The 15,434-nt window shown below is 45.8% G+C and overlaps 1 protein-coding gene across 2 annotated transcripts in view; it reads left to right on the plus strand.

Annotated features, from left to right (window-relative positions):
- Positions 1 to 7,200: 7,200 nt before the first annotated feature.
- The window catches only part of HERC6 (HECT and RLD domain containing E3 ubiquitin protein ligase family member 6), a 78,775-nt gene continuing 70,541 nt past the window's right edge, over positions 7,201 to 15,434 (plus strand). The window contains exon 1 of one of the 2 annotated variants that reach the window (XM_064369133.1): positions 7,201 to 7,229. The gene's annotated coding sequence lies outside the window, so the exon portion shown is untranslated. Of the gene's footprint in view, positions 7,230 to 13,300; positions 13,868 to 15,434 lie in introns of those variants that run through there. The other variant, XM_012437683.3, reaches the window with a different exon arrangement.

Genomic DNA, 15,434 nt, shown 5'->3' on the forward strand with positions numbered 1-15,434 from the left:
GCTCCTGGCTGGCTCACCAACAACTGTAACCAGACTCACCACAGGTTCTTGCCTCCCTAAGCCCAAAGAATGGGAAAAGGGGGCCTTAGTGTCGCAGTGAGTGCTACAGCTCAGCTAGAACTCATGGACCCAAAGAGTATGTGGTAGTGCAGTTTATTAAGCACAGTGAAAGGACATCTTCCATGCTGTGGAAGGGGACCCAGAGGAGGTGCCACCCAGGCTGGGGTGGCTGGAGCTTTTAGCTCTGAGTTATTCCTTCCCCATTCCTGTTCTTGTCCAGTGAGAGAGATTCTTTCAAACTTCCTCTGGATTAATTGATCTTTGAATTCTTTACCAGATTGGCTACTGTTTTACAACCCTGAGTCACAGAGCCTCCACCTCCAAAAGCCAAAAGCAGGAAAATCAGAGACAAAGCCCCTACCTAGCCTGCCAGAGGTGGGAAAGTGGAAACAGAGGCCCCAGCTGGCCAGAGGTGGGGAAAGCAGAAACAAAAGTCCCTAGCCAACCAGAGGTGGGAAAACCAGAGAAGTCCTGTGCTCAAAACAAAGCCCCCAGTCGACCCTGGGAAGTCCCTCTAACACAGTCTCTCACCATCACTTTCAACATAAGAGGCTGGCTAATCCTGAGAAGTAACAGGAATAAGACAACAATAGGGTTCCCTTCTTTCCTTTATGTTCTTAGAATGCCATTGCCTTTTTTCTGTGTTGGAAACAAGTTCTGGTTCAGCAGAAGTGCAACCTCGGCTGGGTGCGGTGTCTCAGCCTATAATCCCAGCACTTTAGGAGGCTGAGGCGGGTGGATCACTCGAAGCCAGTAGTTTGAGACCAGTCTGGCCAACATGGTGAAAACCCATCTCTACCAAAAATACAAAAATTAGCCTGGTGTGGTGGTGTATGCTTGTGATCACAGCTACTTGGGAGGTTGAGGCAGGAAAATTACTTGAACCTGGGAGGTGGATGTTGCAGTGAACTGAGATTGCACCACTGCACTCCAGCCTGGGTGACAGGGTGAGACTCTGTCTCAATAAAATAAAATAAAATAAAAATTATATTTAAAAAAAAGAATAAGGGCTCCGAGCATGGCCACAGCAAGTTATGGTGATAAATCTGGTGGTTATGGCAAGACAGGTCATGGGAGGAAGAGAAGAGGAGGCTTGCCTAGCAAAGGTGTTCTTGTTATATAGATGAAATCTCACACGCAGCAGCCCTCAAAGAGAATAGATGGTAAATTTTGATAAATAGATGTCAGACTCTCCATTAACCTTTCTTAAATCTAGACAAAGGAGGGCTTCAAAGAAATCTTGTTTGCTTCCATTGTTTCCTTCACTTTGTCTTCTCACAGATGCAAATCTCTCCCACAAAAGACAGCTTTGCAGGGCCACTCCTGTCTGCAGGCCCTCTGAACAATCATCTCAAAATATGTCAAAGAAGCATAGTTTGAGGTGAAATGTTCAGTTTTCTGCACATTCATGAAGCAGATCCTGCCTATCACTTGCATCTGGACCAAATATCTCCAATTCCTTGTTGGTGGGTTGTGGAGTTGTAGCAGGAGCGGCCACGAGAAACAGACCTCTCAAACACCGAACTGGGAAGGAAGGGGTTATTTATTCAGTCAGCAGCAAGGTGGCATAGTTGTCTAACAGCCAAGCTCCTTTAACAAAGGAAACCTCTGCCTTTATATAGGCTTACATATCTAGATATTACATGTGAAAGCGTCTTGGGTTTACAGTTTAAGAAATTGCATATGAAAGGGTCTTGGTCTTACAACTCTAGAATTTACATGTGAAAGGGTCTTGGGCTTAGGAGTATGCCTGGGGTATAGTGACTTCGGTGGGGGTTTGATCATGTTTAAGTAAAAGCAACAGCTTCCAGAAAGATTCCTCCACACCATGCCTGTGATCTATAGGAGGGCAATTAGGGTGGCATCTGCTCTGCCAACCTTTACTTCTCCTATTGAAATGCAGTGTGGAAGTCAAGCGGGGGATGATCTTAGATGCTTAAGGGTGATTAAGGGTCTCCTCCCTCTGAGTGACTACTCATTGCCCCCTAATATCTCTTCTCTCCTTTCTTTCACCTTTTTAAAAATAGAAACAGGTCCGATTCTATTGCCCAAACTGGTCTCGAACTCCTGGGCTCAAGCAATCCACCTGACTCAGCCTCCCAAAGTGCTGGGATTACAGGCATAAGTCACTGCACCTGGCCTCTCCTTCCTTGATAACAGAAATCCAATTTAATTGTGGTTTAATGTGCTGAGCTAAAAACTACATTTTCAGCAACAGCTGCAACTGCTATAGCCACATGAATAAGTTTTGGTTAACTGGATGTGCACAGAAGTGTTTCATGGGATTTTTGGGATAACGATCTCATTCCTCCTTTTAGCTACTTTGGAATAGAGTTGTGATAACCGGAACTCCAGCTGGAATCTTAGAAAGTGAGATGACCTGCAGGATGAAAGTTAGGTCCTCAAATGAAGCAGAAAGACAGAAGGTGACTGAGTCCCTGAAAAACCATAGCATTGCCACCCAAACCCTTGGCTGCTTACCTCTGAACTTTTTACCTGTAAGAGAAATAAACTTGTATTTGTTAAACCATTATTATTTACAGCTTTATTATATGCAGATAAAACCAACCTAAACTTGGTTGGAAGTCTCCACTAGTTCACCTAGGTTAAGAAATAAAGTTAAACAATTTTTTTTTTTTGAGATAGAGTTTCACTCTTGTTGCCCAGGCTGGAGTGCAGTGGCAAAATCTCGGCTCACTGCAACCTCTGCCTCCTGGGTTCAAGTGGTTTTTCTGCCTCAGCCTCCCGAGTAGCTGGGATTACAGGCGCATGCCACCACGCCCAGCTAATTTTTATATTTTTAGTAGAAACGGGGTTTCACCATGTTGGCTGGGCTGGTCTCGAACTCCTTACCTCAGGTGATTCACCTGCCTCAGACTCCCAAAGCCCTGGGAGTACAGGTGTAAGCCACCACACCTGGCCAAGATAAACAATTTTTTAAACACAAATCTCAAGCAGTCTTCAGTTTGTTGTTGAGCAACATGTCAAGAAGCTGCTGGTATAAATGACAATTCTAGGATTCAGAGGCCCTATTCCTTTATCTTCCCAGGTCAGGACTGTTTTCTAGATTGCTGAGATTGCTGATAATTGCAGTGTTCTGATAATGACAATGCTGTAGTAGAAATAGTAACAGTAATAATGTGAGTGTAACTTTTCTTATTTTTAAAAGTAATTTAAATATTAAAATTATGCAACAAATTTGGGGTAGACAGCTATAAAAATTCACGTGGATAATTATAGGACTACCACCGAAAAGAAATGTCAACCATTGACATCTATCAACCGCGGAAGAGAAGGCATGATTAAAGAGATTAAGTTGACTAATACTTCCATCTAGTGTTCAAATTGAAAACTACCATTTCTTGTCTATAAGGAGAATGGCAGGTTTGAGCAAATGTTTCCCCTCCTTGAGCAAATGTTCCCCCCCAGCCCTGCCCCCCGCCACACTGACTTGTCCTAGGCCATCCTAATTGTCTTGTCCATTTGTGAAAACAAAACAAAACAGAACAAAACAAAACCACTAGATAATATTCCAGGGAGCCACCTGGAGGTGACTGACTGAGATTGCAGCTGGAGTATAATTAAAAAGTAAGCATGCTAGGGAGTGTGTTCTATTTTTCATTTGTCCTAAGAGCTGAAAGTACAGAGTGTAGGCTTCAAACTCAGAACAATGGAGTTAAAGAGAAGATGGTCTAGGAAGAAAAGGGCAAAAGAAAGCAATGGAGACTTCCAACGCTCCTACGTCTTCTCGGATGTTCTTCTACTTGACCCTTGACAATTTTCCCCAGATCGCTTTTCCTCCTTCCTTACTGGTCTATCTGTGTCTCCTCAACCCCACTCGCTCCATAATGACCTTTTAAAAGCTCATCCTCTCTCATCTCCTTTCTAATGTCCTCCTCACCTCACATTGAATCAGTGCTGTTCAGTGGAAAGAGGGGTTGATTCTGGGATCCTCTACTTCCTTACTAGTTATCTTGAGCAAATCACTTGAGTTTTCTGAGGCTTAAGTTATTCATAGCTGTACCCAGATAGATAATATGTGGATAATATGTACCTATAGGGCAGTTGCTCAAATTGGCTGATGTATTGTGAAAGAGACAGATGTGGTAAGCGGTTGGGACATTTCATTTTATTTTCCTTTTCTCATTCTCTTGCCTTCCATAAATCACTGTTAGGGAAAAATTAGTTTAAAAAAAAAAAAAAGAAAAATGGCTATTGGAATAAAATATTAGGTATAAATAATTTTCAAGTTTTATTTTAGAGGTATAATGACAGTTAATTTATATTGATTTTCTGTTTCTTTATGTGGGTGTTCTTTGATAAAGGGACACTATGCTACTTACTTATCTGTAAGTTCAGGACAAATTACTCTCAGCTCTGTAAGCCCTCTCATGCCTACTACTCTGGTTATAAGGACACATGAGGGAAATAGCTGGAAAGATTTTGTAAAGTCTAAAGTAAATGCTGATGAATAGTAATTATTATATTTTGTTTGTTCCATGTTATACCTATAGTGGATATTCAGTAAAGATTTTTTATATTTTTTATTTTTAAAATTTTATTATTATTATTATTATTTTGAGCCAGAGTCTCACTCTGTCACCCAGGTTGGAATGCAATGGCACCATCTTGGCTCAATGCAACCTCTGCCTCCCAAGTTCAAGTGATTCTCCTGCCTCAACCTCCTGAGTAGCTGGGATTAAAGGCGTGTACCATTGTACCCAGGTAATTTTTGTATTTTTAGTGGACATGGGGTTTCACCATGTTGGCCAGGCTGGGCTTGGTTGCCTGGCCCCCAGTGATCCACCCACTTCAGCCTCCCAAAGTGTTGGGATTACAGACATGAGCCACCATGCCTGGCCAAGAATTTTTTTTTAAACTACAGAATAATATGACAATACAATATGAAACTAGTATTAAATTGTGGGAATGTGCATTAGTCTGTTCTCATGCTGCTAATAAAGACATGCCCGAGACTGAGTAATTTACAAAGGAAAGCTTTAATGGACTCACAGTTCCACATAGCTGGGGAAGCCTTACAATCATGGTGGAAGTCATGGTGGAAGGCAAAGGAGAAACAAAGTCATGTCTTACATGGATTTCAGCAGGGAAGGGAGAGAGCATATGCAGGGAAACCCCCCTTTATAAAACTATCAGATCTCTCATGAGACTTATTCAATATCATGAGAACAATGCAGGAAAGACCCACTCTGATGATTCAGTTACCTCCTGCCAGGTCCCTCCCATAACACATGAGAATTATGGGAGCTACAATTCGAGATTTGGGTGGGGACACAGCCAAATCATATTAGAATGTGTACAAAAGACATTATTTGTTATAGACCCTAGAAAAAGGAGTAATTGGTGTTGTGGAATCTAAGAAAGGCTCCACAAGGGTGGGTCCAGTGGCTCACACCTGTAATCCCAGCACTTTGGGAGGCTGAGGCTGGATGATTGCTTGAGGCCAGGAGTTCTAGACCAGCCTGGGCAACATAGTGAGACCCTGTCTCTACAAAAAAAATTTAAAGACATGGTGACACATACCTGTAGTCCCAGCTACTTGGGAGGTTTGAGATGGGAGGATCACTTGCACCCAGGAGATTGAGGCTGCAGTGAGCTATGATTGCACCATTGTGCTCAAGTTTGGGGAACACAGTGAGACCCTGTTTCAGAAAAAAGAGAAAAGAAACAAAGAAAGAAAAAGAAAGGCTCCACAGAGATGAGACATTTAAGACATGTTTTTTCATAAAAAGAAATGAGGAAAAGGAAATTCCACAGAGAAAACAGAATGAACAGAGGCATGGATTTAGGAAAAAGCAAGTAGGAAAAGGCAAGCAGCTCATTGTGACAGTGGTCCCTCTGTGTGCGTGGTGGGGTGTGGGGGTATATATAACTATAACTGTCAGGGAGATAAATATAGAAAGGTTAATTACAAGTGGATTATAGAAGGCCTTTAATTATATGCAAAGGATTTTCTTTGTATTTCTGTAAGCAACAGGCCTACAACTATTAAGAAAAAAAGTGATGTGATCAGACCTGTGTTTGTTTGTTTGTTTGTATGTTTTGAGATAGAGTCTTGCTCTGTTGCCCAGGCTAGAGTGCAGTGGCATGATCTCAGCTCACCACAATCTCCACCTCCTCCCAGGTTCAAGTGACTCTCTTGCCTCAGCCTCCCAAGTAGCTGGGATTACAGGCACACACCACCATGCCTGACTAATTTTTGTATTTTTAGTAGAGACCAGGTTTCACCTTGTTGGCCAGGCTGGTCTCGAACTCCTGACCTTAGGTGATCCACCCGCCTCAGCCTTCCAAAGTTCTGGGATTACAGGTGTGAGCCACCATGCCCAGCCCAGTCTTGTGTTTTCCACAGGCAACACTCAGAATAAAAAGGATCCATTAGTGATGCCAGTTGTTGATAGAGACATTTGAGATGTTGTTGCCAAAGACCTGAACTATAGGAGTGGTGGAGACAGAAAGAAGTGGATAGAAAATGAGATGTTGATGATATCAGCCAATCAGCAACTAATCCATTAGGGGAGGGTTTTCCTTTTTTGTTTTTTGCAACAGGGTCTTGCTCTGTCATCTAGGCTAGATGTGAAGTGGAAATTTTGCCCAGGATTTTGTCAGCACATAGCAACTTCCCTATTTTAAAACTGCCCCTGTCTTTCTGCTAATAACTGCCCCTTTCTGCTTCTGTACCTCAGCTTATTGCTTACTAGCTATAAACCTTAAGGAATACTGCCGCGTCGTCTAAAACCTGCTGCTGTTGTCTAAAGTTCTAAGTTACCTCCCCTGCCCTTCACCTATAAAAACTGTGTACCTTTCTTAGCTGGGGTCCAGACTTTTGGGTGTGAACCCTTCTGGGCCCGCCGGCGTAAAGTGTGTTCCTCCGTTTCCCTGAGTGCCGCTTGGGTTTCTTGTCAGGTAAAATTTTCCACAACATTTGGTTCCTTGACCGGGAAACTCAACCGCGCTGTTCCCTTGAGCCACTGGTTTGGGGCGGAAAGGATGGACAGCTCGCAGCCAGGCCCCCCTCCCCCCATCCCCCCCACCCCCCGGAAGCTTCTACAGGGCCTCCTTCCCTGGAAGGGGAACTGCTGCTGCTCTGGCGTTGCTGCTCACCGGACTCATGGGGGAGATGGACTGAACTGAAGGGAACTCCGGATAAGGTAAGGTTCCAGGACTGACTCTGGCCAGGCCCACCTATGGACAGAAGGGGAGCCTGATCACCTCCCAGGGTCTCCATTTGGAGACAGCAGGTGGGTTTGTCGGGTTAGGGTGGGAATGTGATAACTTCTGAGTGAGTGTGTGTGTGTGGGGAGCTCAGTAGTCTGCTCTTGAACCTCCAGTCTGTAGCTCCATGGTGCAAACTACGGAGCTCCACTGGGCCCTAGCCTGCGTTTCCGTGACGAACCTCATATGGATTATGGTGGCATCGAGCTGAGCACAAGCTGGGCTCCATCCGAGTAGGGTGATTATGCTGTATTGGGATGCGAGATTAAAATAATTCACCAAGACAAAAGTATGCCAAATTGCAGGGTCTTTATTGTCGGCAACCACGGAGGACTCATGTCTCTCTAACCCGCGGCCCCGAAGGGAGGGTGCCAAGACTTTTTGTACCCGAAAAACCACCTTGGGAGTGGGGGTGACAAGCAGGGAGGGGGATGAAGGGGCTTCAGACATTCCGAAGGCTGGTGGATTCTGTAAATCACCTCCTGGGCAGGGACAGGGGTGGGGGCCTCTGGACATTCCGAGGGCTTGGGGGCTTATTGTCACTCTAATTGCTACCGAAGTGATTTACAGAAGTCAAGATAAACGTTAGTTTACACATTGCGTAGCGGTGGAATTTACAGATCTTAGTTCACAGGGGTCAAGATGAAATTAGCTTGGGCTGCGTATCCTGACAAGCAAAAACCAAAGTCAGCAGTTATTGCAAGGAGAATGGAGCAGTTATTACAACTCATTTTTGGAGACACAGCTTTGTCTTATAAAATGGCGTTGCTTAGGTTCTGGCTCCAGGCCAGCTATAGCACAACTATACCGATCCGCTGACTGCTAAGAGGCGCCTATGGTCCCGCAAGGGGCGCGGCCAGGTGGGCATCTGAGTGGTCCTTCACGGGACACCCCTCCTTTGTCTGTCTTGCGTCACCATTCAAAAGGGGACACACATTATGGGGAAAAGTCAATCTAAGCTCATGGTCCTAGAGTGTATGGTCAAAAACTTTAGGAAGGGCTTTTCTGGAGATTATGGGGTTAAAATGACCCCAGGAAGGCTAAAAACCCTCTACAGATCAGTGGCTGGTGCTTAGCGTCGGCTGGCCACCAGAGGGCACCCTGGAAGTCTCCAAGGTACAGGCTGCTTGGAAGGCTGTGACTGGTAACCGTGGCCACCTGGACCAGTTCCCATATATTGATTCCTGGTTGGAAATAGCTCAGACCCTACCCCTTGTGTTCGATTCTGCGCTGGTAGGAATGGACAGTGCAAGGTCTTCGTGGCCCAAGTAACTAAGGGACCCAAGCAACCCATTCATCAGGACGACCCGAGGAGGAGCTGCCACTGCCTTATGTCCTTCTGGCACCATCAGCCCCCAGCCCACCAGCCTTGCCTGACACACCCCCGTGCATAGCGGGGAGATCTGAGCACCATCCCTCATAGCTAGATCAGTGTGCATGCTCCAGAGAGGTGGGACACTGGAAGAACGAGTGCCCCAAGCAGATGGTCACAGGTGGGGCACCCCCCAAAGGAGGGCAGAATGCCAGCCAGAACCTAGCAAGGCCCACCTGATCGGCTTGGCCAGGGTGGACTCCGCTGGGATGGACTCAGACTAGGATGGGCCAGGCTGTATGAAACTTGGCCCTGAGAGCCCATGGTCAAGATGAAGGTCGAGGGCCACCCAATGACTTTTATGGTAAACACTGGAGTGGAGTACTCAGTGGTCACCACTCTGGTTGCCTCATTTAGCAACAGGAAGGCAACTGTTGTGGGAGCAACAGGTGACCGGGTAGAGCCCTGGCCGTTCTGCCAAGATCAGATATGCCAATTAGGGGGGCACCAGGTACACCATGAATTCCTCTACCTACTGGAATGTCCTGTCCCCATTCTGGGAAGAGACTTGTTAAGCAAACTGGGGGTACAAATCACCTTTGAACCCCGTGGGACCAGCCAGTCTGACTGAGTGAGACAAAGAGGGGCCTGGTCCTGGCAGTCACACTTCCATGTGAGGAAGAATGGAAACTTCACACTGCCGAGAGGTCAGAGAAAAACCCACCAGAATTCCTGGATGCCTTCCAGTCTGGGCAGAGACGAACCCCACCCCCCCCCCCCCCCAGGGATGGCTATGGCCCAAATCTGCAGACAACAGGTGAGAAACCTGGGGTTCATCATAACCAAAGAACACCAGTCCCAGGGACCAGAGAGAAAAAGGATGATTTCTTCCATGCCCACTTCCAGCACCAAGCGGAAACTCTGAGAGTTTCTCAGGGCAGCAGGCTTCTGCCGCATATGGATTCCCAGCTTCTTGGACATAGCAAGGCCCCACTATGGGGTCCTAACTGGGCCAGAAGATAGACCCCTTGAGTGGGGTGATAACAAAGACATGGCTTTCTGGGAAATCAAGGCACTGCTCCAAAGTACCCTAGCACTAGGACTTCCAGATGTCACCCGAGAATTCAATCTGTTCATTCAGGAGAGAAACAAAACAGCACTTAGTGTCCTCACCCAGACCGTTGGGCCTTGAAAGAGAGAAAGAGAGAAGTCAGGGGCACTGGTGGCTCTCAAATGCCCGTTTAACCGACTACCAAGGGCTGCTCTGTGAAAACCCATGGGTCACCATTGAAACCGTGCGTGGCCTCAACCCGGCCACATTTCTACCCATAGAAGAGGGATCCCCAGACCACGACTGTGAGTAGGTGGTAGATGAGGTCTTTGCTAGTCAGCCAGACTTCAAGGACTGTCCCCTCCCTAAGGCAGACTTAAACCTGTTCACCAATGAAAGCAGCTAGGTCCAGAATGGGGAGACATATGCAGGGTATGCAGTCACCACCACCACTGAAGTGGTTGAGGCAGCCCCCTTGCCCAGAGTCTGGTCAGCACAACAGGCAGAATTACATGCCCTCATTCAGGCCCTGTGCTGCACGGAAGGCAAAGCAGTCAATATTTACACTGACTCCAGGTATGCCTTTGCAACTGTCCACACACATGGGGTGATATACAAAGAAAGAGGGCTGCTGACAGCAGGAGGAAAAGAAGTCAAAAATAAGGAAGAAATTCTCAGACTGCTAGAGGCAGTTTGGAAGCCCAAAGAGGTAGCTGTCATGCATTGCAAGGGCCACCAAAGAGAAACTGATCTTATCTCTACAGGAAACCGGCTGGCTGACCAAGAGGCTAAGGCAGCTGCACTGAAGAAAGGGCCTGTGCAGGCCCCGCCCACTTGTTCACAGTCACCCCTTGGCTCTGAGAGGATGTGGGACGGCCAGAGTACTCTAAGGAAGAAAACCTGTGGGCACAGCAGGAGGGGGCAAAGCAGAATACCCGGGGATGTTGTCTACTCCCTGACAACAGACTAGTGGTGCCTAGGAACTTGGCTCATACTGTCGCTACTCAGTACCATGGTCTCACCCACCTAGGTAAATCTGCTTTGGAGACCTTACTCAACAGGTATTACTATATTGCAACTCTCCCCACACTCTGTGCTGCAGTAATCGGTGCCTTACCTATGCTAAAACAACCCCCCACAGCGGCTGAAACCTGCCCCAGGGGTGCAACAGGTGGGCAGCTACCCCTTTGAGGACATAGAGGTGGATTTCACTGAAGTCAAGCCCAGTAAAGGGTACAAATACCTACTGGTCCTTGTATGTACATACTCGGGCTGGGCTCAGGCACTCCCAACCAAGACGGAAAGGGTCCGAGAAATAGTGAGAGTCCTACTTCGTGAAATTGTTCCCCAGTGTGGGATTCCACTCACCACATACAGTGACAGTGGGCCAGCATTTGTGGCAAAGATCATCCAAGCCCTCACCAGCATGCTCAAGATTAAGTGGAAACTTCACACAGCCTACAGGACACAAAGTTCAGGGAAAGTGGAGTGCATGAATTGAAACTTAAAGGTTACACTAGCAAAGCTCTGTCAGGAAACCCAGGCTTCCTGGGTAGATATGCTTCCCCAACCCTGTTGCAGTCACGGTTTACACCGGGACCCACCAGTTACTCACCCTTTGAAATCGTCGGGAGCCCCCCCACCCCGCCCCATAACAAGGTGATGGGAGACCTCAAGACAGCTGGAAGAAACAAGTATGACATCCCAGCTGCAGGCATTAGAAAAGGTGCTGTCCCAGGTCAGTCTGTTTGTAATAGAGAGAGCACCTATCTCCCTAGCCAATCCAGTACATCCCTTCTAATCTGGGGACCAGGTCTGGGTAAAGGATTGGAAGAAGAAACCCCTCCAGCCTGCCTGGACAGGGCCCCATACTGTAATCCTTGTCACCCCAACTGCTCTCAAAGTTGCAGGAATCGTTTCATGGGTACGCTATTCCAGAGCCAAGAGGGCCCACCTGAACACATCGCTGGACTGGTGGACTGCACATCAGACCCTCGGCACCCCACAAAAATCATGCTCCGGCAAACTGAATCCTGAGAACTTGTCAAGCCCTGCTCTGGTCACACAACTGGAAGCTAACTAGTCAACCCACAGCTGAAGCTTGAGGAGCCTCCACTGAATCAGCAAATGTGGACTGAAGTCTTAATACTTACAACTATTCTGACAGCATTTGTTGTTCTACTGTTGTGCTGTCATCATTGTTGTCCCTTAAGGGACATTCCTTGCCCATGTCTGGTGTAAAATGTCACTTTCTGTTTTGCTATTAATCATCTTCTTGGCCCTTGCCTTCGGTCCTTGCCTAATTAACATACTTCGGTGCTTCATTGAAGCCATGGTAATTAGAAAAACAAATACTCAGTTGCTGGCCCTCCGTGGGTACAAGCCGCTAAATACAGGCACCAAGGTGTAAAGGTGATGCTTCCTAACATCCATAAGAGAGCATCAAAGTGGGGGGTGAAGTGGCAATTTTGCTCAGGATTTTGTTAGCACATAGTCAGCAACTTCCCTATTTTAAAACTGCCCCTGTTTTTCTGCTAATAACTGCCTCTTTCTGCTTCTGTACCTCAGCTACCTCAGCTTATTGCTTACTAGCTATAAACCTTAAGGAAAACTGCTGTGTCGTCTAAAACCTGCTGCTGTTGTCTAAAGTTCTGAATTACTTCCCCTGCCCCTTCACCTATAAAAACTGTGTACTTTTCTTAGCCGGGGTCCAGACTTTTGGGTGTGAACCCTTCTGGGCCCGCCGGCGTAATAAAGTGTGTTCCTCCATTTCCCTGAGTGCCGCTTGGGTTTCTTGTCCGGTAAAATTTTCTGCAACAGATGCAGTGGAATGAACGCAGCTCACTGCAGCCTTGACCTCCTGGGCTCCAGTGATCCTCCTGCTTCAGCTTCCCATGTAACTGAGACCATAGGTGTGCACCACCACGCCTATGTTAGCCAGGCTAACTTTTCAATTTTTTTGTATAGACAGGGTCTTGCCTTGTTGCCCAAACTGGTCTTGAACTCCTGGGTTCCAGCTATCCTCCCCCTCGACTTCCCAAATTGCTGGGATTACTGGCATGAGCCACCACATCTGGCCCGAGAGTTTTGCAGTAGCAAGAAAATGTAAGATGAATTGGAGTTTTTTAGCTAGAATGGTTTTAAGGAAGTGCCACTAGGGGGCATGAAGGGAGAGATCAGAGAACTAAGAGTGCTCTATTCTAAGACTCTTCTAGTAAAACTTTACTTTCTAGTCAAATGGATCAGTGTTATAATCCTGCCATTTGGGCCAGCACAGTGGCTCACACTTGTAATCCCAACACTTTGGGAGGCTGAGGTGGGTGGATCACTTGGTGGGAATAAAGAGTGTTCTATTATAAGATTTTTTTTAGTAAGGATTAAACAAGCTTTCTAGTCAAATGGATCAGTGTTATAATCCTGCCATTTAGGCCAGCATAGTGGCTCACACTTGTAATCCCAACACTTTGGGAGCCTGAGGCGGATGGAGCTTTACTAAAAAATAAAAAAATTAGCCGGGTGTCATGGTACGTGCCTGTAATCCCAGCTACTCTGAAGGCTGAGGCAGGAGAATCACTTGAACCTGGGAGGCAGAAATTGCAGTAAGCCGAGATCACACCATTACACTCCAGCCTGGGTGATACAGTGAGACTCCATCTAAAAAAAAAAATCTTGCCGTTTATACACACCATGTAACTTCAAGCAAGTTAGCGAAACTCTCTAAGCCTTAATTCCTTACCCACAAAAATGAGAATAATAATAACCATGATTGATAAAGAAAGTTGTTGTTGCTTAACTCCTCAGCATCTGTCTCCCCTTTCTTCCAGCAACATGCCTAAACTTTCATGTGGGATCTGCCTACTCCACTCAGAAAGCGCATGGATGAGATTCCATCCCAACAAGGTTGACTGACCACCTCGTTGGCTTCCATGGTGATTGCCTCAGTAGTAGACATATGACCCAAATCGGGCCAAATCTCAAGACTTTTGTTTTGAGCAGATTTTTTCTGTCCACAGGCTGTGAAGCTGAGAGCTGGATATATATAAAGTTTAGAGTTGCTGTAACCCTCTTGCAATCTCAGAGGAGCTTCTGGAACTGCAAGATAGACTGCATGGAGCCTGAAGATGAAGCCCTCATAGCAAGAGGCAGAGTGAAGAGACAGAGAAATTGAGCCATTAAGGACGTTGGTTAAGTCCTTGTTTACAGCAGTGCCTGTAATCAGCCATCCTGGTGGACTTTTCCAGTTACTTGACTTTAATCATAAACAATTATCTGTAATCATAAATACTTCCTAAATGCTCATATGCTTACAACAACAAAAATTATTTCTTGCTTATGCTCCATGGGCTACCTGCAGCTCTGCTTGATTGTTGTTTTTAATCTGGTATTCAGTAAAATAGAGCAGTCTCGCTCTAGAAAATCACCCGTTGTAAAAGAGGGAAAGGAGAGTAGGAAAAGAAGTGCTGGCTCTAAACTATCTGCCTGAAGTTGCTTCCCACTTGCATATAATTGGGCAGAACAAATCACATGCTCGAGATTGATGTCACAGGGTGGACAGGGGCAGCAAAGATTTTTGAAAAATAATAATTTAACCTTTAAGTAAATTTCCCATTTGCTTAAGTGAGCTTGGGCCTTATTTTCTGTCACCTGCAACCAAAAGAATATTTTTTTTAAGAGATAGTCTCACTCTGTCACCCAGGTTGGAGTGCAATGACGCCATCTCAGCTATACGCATGTGCCACTATGCCCAGCTATTTTTTTGTATTTTTTGTAAAGATGGGGTTCCACTGTGTTGCCCAGGCTGGTCTCCAACTCCTGAGCTCAAGCAATCCTCCTACCTCAGCCTCCTAAAGTGTTAGGATTGCAGGTATGAGCCACTGTGGCTGGCTCAAGATAAATTACTTAAGGAGACATATACCGCAATTTGATAATGTGTCAAATTATCACATGTACCCCCAAAACATGTACATCTATTATGTATCAATAAAAAAAAAATTTAGGCCAGGCGTGGTGGCTTATGCCTGTAATCACAGCACGTTGGGAGGCCGAAGTGGGTGGATTACTTGAGGTCAGGAGTTTGAGACCAGCCTGGCCAACATGGTGAAACCCGTCCACTAAAAATACAAAAATTATCTGGGTGTGGTGGTGCATGCCTGTAATCTCAGCTAATCGGGAGACTGAGGCAGGAGAACCTCGTAAACTTGGGAGGTAGAGGCTGCAGTGAGCCAAGATTGTGCCACTGCATTCTAGCCTGGGTGGCAAAGCAAGACTCTGTCTAGAAAAAAAAGGTTTTTTTAAAGAAATAACTTAATATGAGGGTTCAGTGTCTTATGGTGATAATACCAAACTCTTACAGTTTGTGCTTGAGAAAACAAACATTTAAGAAATTACTATTCAGAAAAAGGTTATATTTGATATAGTAAAACAAAACCAGAAATATGAATACTAATCACTGACTCACTACTCATCAATCCATTTGTCCAATATACCCTTATTAGCATCTACCAAGTTCCAGGTACTCTTGGAGTAGAAAAATAAATAACATTTGTTCTTCTCTTTAAAGAACTTGAAATATGGTCATAAAGAGTGGTGAATTGAAATTACATAAATAGGTTCTATAATAGTTTTTTTTTAATCAATAATGCTGATGATTGTGGGGGATAGGTCAGAGTGGTGGGAAAACTATAGGGAAAAGACACAAACCTGAAAGGTCAGCTTCTGAAGGCAGCTGTTCTATAATTCTGGGGCAGAGGGCAAGGTACAAGGTTCAAGGGAGTGTAG

Source organism: Aotus nancymaae, unplaced genomic scaffold (assembly GCF_030222135.1).
Source record: "Aotus nancymaae isolate 86718 unplaced genomic scaffold, 86718_ANA_hifiasm-v0.15.2.pri h1tg000006l, whole genome shotgun sequence".
NCBI lineage: Eukaryota > Metazoa > Chordata > Mammalia > Primates > Aotidae > Aotus > Aotus nancymaae.